Source organism: Cibotium barometz, chromosome 36 (assembly GCF_041138505.1).
Source record: "Cibotium barometz isolate CiBa-2024 chromosome 36, ASM4113850v1, whole genome shotgun sequence".
Lineage (NCBI taxonomy): Eukaryota > Viridiplantae > Streptophyta > Polypodiopsida > Cyatheales > Cibotiaceae > Cibotium > Cibotium barometz.
The window spans coordinates 26,622,651-26,633,551 of NC_141081.1; the positions used below are offsets into that span (position 1 = coordinate 26,622,651).

General features: G+C 39.2%; 1 pseudogene across 1 annotated transcript; it reads left to right on the forward strand.

Moving 5' to 3' along the window:
* The first annotated feature begins 1,088 nt into the window (after positions 1–1,088).
* Positions 1,089–9,590, forward strand: LOC147617703 (cytochrome P450 71A1 pseudogene; annotated as a pseudogene). The gene is made up of 3 exons (XR_015262197.1): positions 1,089–1,197; positions 8,288–8,400; positions 8,753–9,590. The product of XR_015262197.1 is annotated as a cytochrome P450 71A1 pseudogene (transcript).
* Positions 9,591–10,901: the final 1,311 nt, after the last annotated feature.

The window sequence follows — 10,901 nt, forward strand, 5'->3', positions numbered from 1 at the left end:
AGAATGATGTGACCTTCAACAAGACCTTCATAGCTTGTCTTCAGCCCATGGATGATGATTGTAGCAAGCTTGTTGTTGGACATCTTGTCTCCCACATTGATTAGTTGCTAATGTAGATCTTTCACCCGCTTGATGAAGTCTGTAGCATTCTCATTGGGCTTCCTTGTCTTATTTGTGAGCTCATCTCTCAAGGCAATCTATCATGAAGTGCTCCTTAGACTCGTACACCTTCTTCAGATTGTCCCAAGCTTCTTTGGGAGTCAACAACTCCCTCAAATGGTTGAGGATGTCATCCTTCACACTCAGCTTTATCATGTGGACAACAAACATGGCCTTATTGTCCCATTTTTCTAGAGTTTTAGCAGATAGATCACTTGGTCTCTCCATAGACACCATCTCCCAACAATATTGGAAGAATAATAGGGACTTTATCTTCAGCCTCCATATTACATAGTTTGTACTATTGAGTTTTTCAGCTTCCTCCAAGTGTACACTACTGAGGTTGGGTGCCATTGAGTTAGTAGAATAGATAGTTGATTCCACCTTTAGATTTTGACAGCTGGAGTCAACTCTGACTTTGAAAGCTGATTTTGACTTTAGTAAACTTGGCCAAATGAGTAACCCTGGCTAAATGGTGAATGTTGACTCTGGAATGTAGAAAGTTGTCTCAAAGTTGTGCGACAATAGGTGGTGATTGTTTAGTAGAGTAGCAAGCCGCTGGATGTCAAGAGGAGGTCGATGACTATTAGTTAGCAAGTCGACGACTTATAGCAGTGCGCCTTAGATGGTTGACTTTGATAGTTAATGTAGGCAGCTAATTCCGTAGCCGATTCTAGTGGTAAGCTGATTCAGGCAACTGGCTCCGGTAGAGCTTGCTTTGATCGTAGCTGTAGTTAGTTTAGATAGCTGGCTTCAATGGTCAGAAGATGATATAGCATTAGTAGGTCGGCGAATGACATGGCTTCAGTAAGTTGGGAAGATGACATGGCTTCCACATGTCGAAAGATGACATGACTTTCGTAGGTTGAAAGATGACATGGCTTTCTGAGGTTGAATGATGACTTGGATTTAGCACATCAAAAGATGACATGGCATCAGCAGATCAGAAGATGATGCGGCATCAGCAGAGCAGCAGGTCGAAAGCTGATGTACTTGTAGACTCTATAGATCTAAGTCTACAAGTGGAAGTGGCTGATGGTGAATCTATAACCCAAGTGTAGAATGCTGAATGCCAAAATACATAAGATTGACTTAGCAATTTGTGCAGTGCCGACGTGGAGTAGAATGGCTATAGATTTAAGATGGTACAAATTTGAGGTAGCGTGTGATTGAAGCTGATGTAAATAATGGTGTGCTTGATCTGAGGGGCTAGGAGGCAGTAAACTAGGCTCTGATACCATGTTAAAATTGTAAGTACAGAAGGAAATGCGACACAACAACCATCACATCTGATTGAATGGACAAGTAAAAACTAAATTAGCACTGTTTATATTTTTGAAATAGATGATATACAAGAGTGATAAATTCTAACTCTAATCTATGGATGGCATAATCCCAAATACCCTAATCCTAGTACCAAGGAGCTCAAACAACTTAGATCTGACAGTGTTGTGAGTGTTAGGCTTAAGCTATACTCAGCAGGTGGCTTCTGCTTCACTGTCTTGTTCACTTCAGTTCACTAGGAGTAGTTGCATCCAAGCCATACTTTTATAATGATCCAGGATAAATAGTTTATCATCGCCCGATAGTAGACGCATTGTGATCGAGGCGCTTCATCTCCGTCAATGTAATCAGGTAGGTGTGACCAGAATTCTATAGCTTTTTGTGCTAAATTGCAGTGGTTAGGTCAACTCTGCAAAATTATATCTTGAGACGATGGCGACCTGTAATTCCTCCTTTGATGTAGGAATCATTTTCTACGAAGTAGGTGGCACATTTTCAAGGCTTTGGAAACCTTAGAAATGATGTGAATCTTTCACCTTTTAACACAAACCTATGTTGGTTGACTTATTGACATGCTATAAGTTGCCTTTGTGTGGGATTAGGACAACCCTCACTCACATCTTGGTGTCAGAGGAGAAACTTTCCTCCACTTCTCAGTCGTTCCCTCAAACTCCTCCTCCGTATAATGCCCTTGTGAAACCAAGGGCTTTAGTCCTTGTCGAGATCGTGCTTGCATAGTAGTTGACATCACACAAGACTTTTGTTTTGGTTCTCTAGTTCCATCACGAACTGTATATTGCTTCCTTTCCTTGACTGGGTACTCATTCTCCAAATACCACACAAGAAGTAATTATGAATATTTTCTAGCATAAATCACATGTACACCATGTGCACGGTAGCTTGCTTTACTTTCTTTAGTGTGTTCGCATATTCACCCTTCCTCTCATGCTAGAGATGTACTCGTCTCGACGAATAGCTTTGAGGAGTATGCACGCTTCACATCTATAGCGTGTCTTTCTCATACATGTTTAAAAACATCACTTTTTTATTGGTCTTACTAGTGAGGCAAGAAGTTTCTTGCCTAGCACTATGCGATTCCATAATAAGTGCACCTTCAGCCAAATACAGAATTCCCCATGATCCGCTATAATTTTCAAGATAGAGGTGGAAAGAAATCAGTTTATATCACCCTCTATCTCAAGAAATCAATGAAAGGACACTATACTTAGCATTTTAATTTCACTCACCTCTCTTGGGATGCCAAGCGTTATGATGGCATCCTCATTGTGGGCTATTCAAGGCATCCAAAATCTCACACTTGTATCCATTAGGTAAGGTTGAACAAGACAAATTGTATAGGTTCTCATTGTTTAGCCATTTTGGCCTCTCATCCCATATTATACCCATTATCTTGTTGTAAACAATTCTAAAATAAACAACTACACCATGTACTATTTTATCTTGCTTTAAAAGTTTACTTCATTACCTCCACCATTCATTACCAAGTGATGGATCAACTATGGCAGCCACATGTACTATCTCCTTACATTCTTTTGTGTGCTGGCATAGAAGGATTCTCAAACTCCTCTGCAAACTTGTATGGCATCATGGCTTCCTTTTGTTCCAACACTTTTTACATGACTTCATGTACTCATGCTATATTTTGTGAGCATAGAACAATAAAAGGCAAATGAGGACTTTATTACCAACAAACAATGGCATTTCATATTAAGAAGATCGCTATTTCATGATAATTATAGGATATAAGATTTGGGATCAAATAAGGGTCGTGACCTTATGCCAGGCCATCCTGTGGCCCTCTCATTGTCCATTGTCTTTAAAATCCAACATGGAAGCACTTCCTTAATGTGCTTATACTACTAGACAATCCTGTGGCCCTCTCATTTTCCATTATCTTTAAAATCCAACATGGAACCACTTCCTTAATGTGCTTAAGGATCATCTCCAAGTTTGCATTTCCCATGGCCCAAACCAAACAAACCTTGTCAACATAAGAGTAGGCAACAAAACCCCTCTCATTCATATTGAACAAAAAAGATAATGTTAGAGATCCAAACACCAATGCAACTAAAGATAGAAAAATTTCCAAATAAGGGGATACCGTACATGTTAGTCTTGGCAACTAGTGACATTACTTTGCCCTCTCAATGGTCTATTGCATTGACAAGGATCACATGCACACAGATGTGGTAATCTTCATCATATTGGAATGATGTGCAGATTGCAAGAAATACCTTGAGGTTTTCACAAGAGAATGCGATATGTGATATTGTACTCACTTAGAATAGAAAGTCATGCTTTGTTACCTCTTTTTATCTCCGACATCCATGCTCAAATGGTCCTTGTCCCACACATAGAACATCTTCTTTGAGAGAGAACCCCACCCACTCACTTTAGGGTGATAATGGCATGTCAAGTGTATGATCCAAGGTAAGTGTTCACAATTAATTATTTGGGAAACAAAACAAAATCTTGCACTATTACTCTGGAAACAAAACAAAATCTTGCACTATTACTCTTACTTGTTTATCTTTGTGCAATATGCAAGTCTTGCTAACTATTATTGCCACATGCGAGATGAAGGAAGAAGACATGGACACGCAGTGTCTTTTTTGGAATTACCTTATTGACGTCATGGAGAGAACTAGTGTACTTTCATGGGTTTATGTGACAGACGAGGTGCAAGTCAACTAGAATGTGGTCCAAGCAATGTATAATGGAGGCAAAAACAAGGTCATTGATGGAAGAGAGAATTTGTGTCTTTTCTATTGGGAGGAGAGCACGATAGGACATACAACCAAGTATGTTCTCAAGTCTTCACAATGGAGCATAGAGAAATGTGCCAAAATTGTGCACAAATGATGGAATTAGTGCAAGTTGAGGGCATGCGCATAAGACATTGGCGACATGACATTTGGGGAATGTAATGGACAAGGATCTATCGGCAGGGGATTTTTTTGGCGAGCGAATTCGGGTGAGCATAAACCCAAACATGGCGAGAAGCTTTTTAATAATGGGGGGCTCTCGGTCTAATCTCTCTCTTTATCTATCTCTCTCTCTTTCTCTCTTTTTTTATCTCTTCATCTCTCTCTCTCTCTCTCTCTCTCTCTCTATTGCACACTTTTACAAGATATTGATAATAGTCCATACTCGAGACATTGAATACAAAATCTGTCTCTCTCTCTTTCTCTTTCTCTCTCTTTTATCACTCTCTCTCTCTCCCTCTCTCTCTCTCTCTCTCTCTCTCTCTCTCTCTCTCTCTCTCTCTCTCTCTCTCTCTCTCTCTCTCGTTGTATGTCTCTTTGTCTTTCTCTCTCTCTCTCTCTCTCTCTCTCTCTCTCTCTCTCTCTCTCTCTCTCCCTCTTTTTTATTCTCACTCACATTCTCTTTCTCTCTCTCTTCTCTCTCTCTCTCTCTCTCTCTCTCTCTCTCTCTCTCTCTCTCTCTCTCTCTCTCTCTCTCTCTCTCTCTCTCTATTTTTGTCTCTCTTATCTATCTTTCTCAATCCTTATCAATAGCAAAATAAAATTACTCCAATAAAATGATACAAGCTCAAATAAAATTACTCCATGGAAATTATTCGAATGAAATGATACACCAAAACATTTTTGCACATCTCATACATCTCTGAAGTTAAATTAGGAACATGAGTTGTACACTAAACCAATTCAGGGTAGGTTTGTTCTCTGCATAGACATTCCGTTACCTCCCTTTTAGTAAAAATTGGTTGGTGAATAAACATATTTTCATTTTGGCTCAATCCCATGTCTCTCATGTACACAAAGTACAAGTGCTTGCATGCTAAATAGGGTTTTTGTTGGTTGACCCTTCCCAAAAAATCTAGACATGAGCATGATGGATGCATTTTGATATGCACATCATAACTTCCCATATGAGAACCTTCTCCCAAAGTCTCAATGGTGAAAGCCTCATGTTTGGAAGATTGAAATACCTACACTTGTGTAACTTGTGCATTCATGTCTAGTACTTTCTTGATCCTTTTTGTAGCTTCTTCTGCAATGCCTGTTCTGTATCTTGTGCGACATCCATCTCGTGACATATCATTTTTTAATGTGTTTGTCTCTCCTCTAGGCACTTCTGGTTGACTTGAGCTCAATGGAGTTTGTTGCTCCCTTACTAATGGCTTACTATGTAAGTTATACCACCCTGCAAAAGCACCAATGTGTTCACCTCCTTAACTGTCAGATTTATGCCTGCAGTCCCACTGGTCATATAGCAGGCACATTTTATAGGGGATGGTTAATGTTCTTGTCCACAACCCATGTGTGCATGATGTTATTATTGCAAAACCACATCATTTGACTAGTCTTCCCAGCAGCATGGGACCTTGTTGAAAAAAAATGATGGTGCAAGTACTCTTTTTGCACATCCTACAATCATGCGACCACACTTACTACCTATAAACCCAAATACTTTACTATGTTGCCCTTTGGAGTTCTCCTAATTGCCTAAAATGTCTTGTGTATGGGTGCTTCCATTATGATTTTATCACTCGATTCATTTCTTGTATCTACATCTTCATCCATGAAGTGCATTTTCCTACGACGTCCAATAGACTTTCTATCTCTCATGTGCACGTTGTACTCAGGTCTATGACTAGCATCATTATCGACATCAATTACATTACATTGTTATCTCTTGTGTTGGGCTGATTCTTCCCGAACACCGATTCACCTGCCAAAGGAGTTTGGGCCTTCTACATAGGTGTGCCTACAGTGGTACTCTTTATTGTCCTTACAACTTGTGTTGGGCTTGGAGTATGTGCATTTTCCCTCTTAACAATTAGATTTTCAAGACTTGGATGTGCTCTGATATGCTTTCCCATCACGTATGAATTTTGCTTTGCACTCTGTAATAATTTATAAAGCATTAGCCATGTTTGATACACATGCATTGTAGAGTGTTATTTTTTATATGGAACCCTCCCTAGCTAACCAGCTTCCATGTTTAGAATCTGACAAGTTTGTTCGTGGTGTACATGACTGATCATCGCTCTTCTAATTTTTTATATGGAACCCTCCCTAGCTAACCAGCTTCCATGTTTAGAATCTGACAAGTTTGTTCGTGGTGTACATGACTGATCACCGCTCTTCTCCACCTATGCAATAGTTATAGACATATTAGACTTATCACCGCTCTTCTCCACCTATGCAATAGTTATAGACTGATCACCGCTCTTCTCCACCTATGCAATAGTTATAGACATATTAGAAACATCATTAAAATCATTGGTTTTAAAGACAATGGTTCTTATATATATCGAAATCATTACATTGCCCCAGTGTGCAATGTGTACTTCCCACCAGCTCAGCCAAAGATCCATGGCAAGTATATAACCAAAGATCCATGGCAAGTATATCCGAATCTTTTACATTTTCACTATGCCACCATTGTTGGATAAGTCTCCCTCTTGAGCTAGTGCAGCCTTTTTTGTTAACTTGGTCTGCCACTTCTCGCACATCCTCCTATGCATGCCTTGGAAGGCCTTTATAACATACTTTGCGGTATGTATCTTTAGGCTTTGTTTCCAATGAAATAAACATGAGCATTCCCGACCTTTCATTTCTTGTCCTTCACTATAGACTTCTCTAATGGTAGTCCAATTTGCTTGGGCTTCATCTGCCATGAAACCAAAGAAGTCTGGCTTTTCAAATCCGTGTGTCACCATGACATTACTTATGCACTCCCAAAATAATACTTGGGAAGTCTTTTACTTCTCTTCATCTCACAAGTTGCAATAGTTAGAAGCTGATGTAGGGTGCAACTAAAAGTCAATATGTTAAAAGAGGTAATAACAAAAAACTATTTTTTTTCAAAAGATATTATTTCTAGCCAATAAGCCATTATTACTACCTTGGATCATAAACGTGACAAACCGTTGTTATGTGGTAGACATCATACCAACACACATAATTGATTAAACAAATTAATCCTAATAGCTGATATGAATAAAAGGTGTCCAAAATAAAATATCCCAAAATAAAATAATGGACATCCGCATATACAGATTAAGACTAACATTCCCTAGTCTTGCTTGGGTTGCAATTGACCTCAATTACATGGATGGTATTAGTGGACGAGATTTTGGTAAGAATGGAAAAACATTTGTGGCATCCATTTGATATTTTCAATAGAGGATGATCCTTGAAAGTCATAAGATATTTAACGTAAGTGTTATTTGTGTGTGTAGTGATGGTCTCATGGTCAATGATAGACTTAGGCACAAGATTTTCTTCTTCATCTAAAATGTTGAAAGGTCCATAAAATCCAGGAGCTAATTTTACCATAGGTTACTTCTTTATCCTTCATTTTTAGAAGCATAAGAGGCGAAACTTTTTTTTCAATAGGTTTAGGCATACGTGGATTAGCATAAATACCTTCATGTTTAGAATTACCCTCTTGCTTGAGAGAGAATTCGTCATCCTAATGATTAACTGGTAGAAAAGTTAAGCCTTGATGAAATCTACAAAAAGCAAACCTTAATTCTCCTCTTACTTGTAACCCTTGATGCTTAATTTACTTTTAGTAATTTGGATAGTTCGGAAGCCTTCTAATACTTTAAAGAGTTTTAATGTAATTTAGATTTTTGAAGCTTATAGAGCTTTGAAAGCTTGGAAGGTGTAAAATATAGCTTGTGGAGCTTGTATATAACAAGCTTTTAAAGCTTTGAATTAGAAGAGCCTTGAAAGTTAAAAGCGTGAAACATTATAAAATATAGCTTGCAAATAACAAAGCTAAAGCTTTGAAATAGCAAGGCTTAGAGTTTTTGAGAAAGGTTCACTGTTTCTTTTTTCGTGTACAGGTGAAAGGTTCACTGTTCCTGAGAGTGAGAGGGACCTCCTGGACACGCTGTTGTCCGTGCGCCTGGATGGCAGCAGACCACTCGCTGACGATAAGATCAAGGCCGCAGTGCTGGTAATAGCCGCTTTTAACATGGGTGATAACGTAGAGAGTTTTATTTGTTTCTCATGTATCTATTACACTTTATTATGGGTTCACATATCATTTTTAGACCATGAGTCTTTTTTAGTCGGCTTTTTAATATAATGTGAAAACATCCACTTTCAAAATGTCACAAGTAACAAACGTAGATATATCTTTACAGTAAACACAAGTAGTATTTGATGGTATGTTCACATGGATTTTCACTTCAGTTTTGAATCTCGGGTCACACTTTTACATCTTTAATAACCTATACATAACATTACATGCTTATCTACCCAATAAGGTTACATGCTTCTCTAATCGATGATTTTATGAGTCTCAGGATATGTTTCTGGCTGGTATAGACACGTCTTCAATTGCGATAGAGTGGGCTTTGGCAGAGCTTGTAAAAAACCGAACAATTATGAAGAAGGTGCAAGATGAATTGGAAAATGTGGTAGGAGTCGCACGGCTAATTGACGAGTCAGACTTACCTCACCTACATTACTTCCAAGCGGTACTGAAGGAGACCATGAGATTACACCCAGTTGGACCATTGCTAATTCCACATGAGTCAACACAACCATGTAGCATAGGTGGTTACACAATCCCTGCGAGAACTCGTGCATTCGTCAATGTATGGGCGATAGGCCGAGATGAGGACTCATGGGAGAGACCTCTAGAGTTCTTACCAGAACGGTTCTTAAACAACACCCTTGATGTGCATGGCCACCACTTTGAACTATTACCCTTTGGATCAGGTAGAAGAGGGTGCCCTGGGCAATCCCTTGGGTTGCTCCACATGCAGCTCATGTTGGCTACCTTACTACATGGCTTTGATTGGATGCTTCTAGATTCAACACTAGATATGTCAGAGAAATTTGGCTTGGCAATGATGTTGAAAATGCCCCTAACTCTAATGGTTAGACCAAGGTTACCTACCTTTCTCTATAATTCAACTTTTCCTCGTCCATCTTCATAAGCGATGAAATGTATGATGTTGACTATGTGTATGATGATAAACGGCCATTGTAAACATGCTTAATTAGTGTTCTTGAATGACGAACAATCAAGGAGATTATGCTCTAGATTTCTACCATAATATCACAAGCATGTCTAACTTTTGGACACTTTGTTGTAGGTTATTTTCCACTATGTTATTACATAGCATGTCTAACTTTTGGACACTTTGTTGTAGGTTATTTTTCCTCTATGTTATTATATAGCTAGTTTGAATTCATAGTTCAAGATTAATTATGTATTCTCTCACCATGTATGGCTCATATACAAACCCTTCATAGCATTTAGGTCATATTTACTAAAGAATAGGGTCCATGTGATGGTTGTTACTACTGCTTTCTTGCGATATCATGATTGCAAAATAACTAGCCTTCCACCCTCATTCACTCTAAGAGTGCATGTATAACTAGTTAAAGGCTCATAGTCTATTTCTTTAAATCAAAACCTTCTTCTCTCAACACCCTTTAGGAAGAGGATAGTATTTTAAATTAGTCTCCAAATTCGGATAGTAATATTTCAAGTTATTTTCATTCCTTAACATCTAAGCATAGCTTGTGATGACGTTGTGTTTACTTAAAAATGAAAGCCTAAAGGAAAAAAAGGAGTGACACTAAGTGGCCATCTTTCTATGAACACCCATGGTTGTCTTTTTTTTTCAAATGATGTTAAGGAGGGCCTAGATTTGGGTACCCTTTGTTTTGCACAATGTTATAAAGTGTAGTAAGTAGATGTAAATATCTCATACTATCCTCAACGGTGTATAGGGCCGTGATATCCACCTTGCATGGCAGTGCCTGCCTATAGTATCAAAGATTATCTCAAATAAAACTACTTGTAGGTGGAGGGCCTAAATTTCTAAGGTTATGATGGGAGATATGGGTGGTGGTAGTAGGACTTGCATGAATATGTGGTGATGGGAGATGTGGGGGGTGGTTGGGAAATGATGAGGATGGCCATTTCACGAGAGAGAGAGAGAGAGAGAGAGAGAGAGAACGAGCGAGAGTGTGTTTTAAGCGGAGGGGCATTGTTTTGTAATGAACATGAAGACACCTGTAGTAACTTTTTTCTGATTATATCATCATTGGATCGTCTAACCACAACTATAATTTTTATAGGAAAAAAACGCTCGACCGTATAACAAGAAACCTCAAACAGTGAATCTTAACTTCTATTGAAGACAAAAGCCAGATGACAACAAGAAACCTTAAACTAGGTGTTAGATAACCGTAACGCCGCTACGGGCATTACCACGAGAGGGGACGGCCTCTGGCTCACCACCCAGCCATAGAGGAAGAATGAGGATTGCCCCTCATCCCCCAGGCTATATAGTGTGTGGCCTGCCGTCCACACTAGCCTGGCCGCCCATGACTCCGCATGGGCGTCCTCTCCCACTGAACCCCGGATATAGCCATCCGGTCTGCCGTCGGTCACAGGCGTTACAGCCTACGTGACATTGTGTTAGATATCTGTAA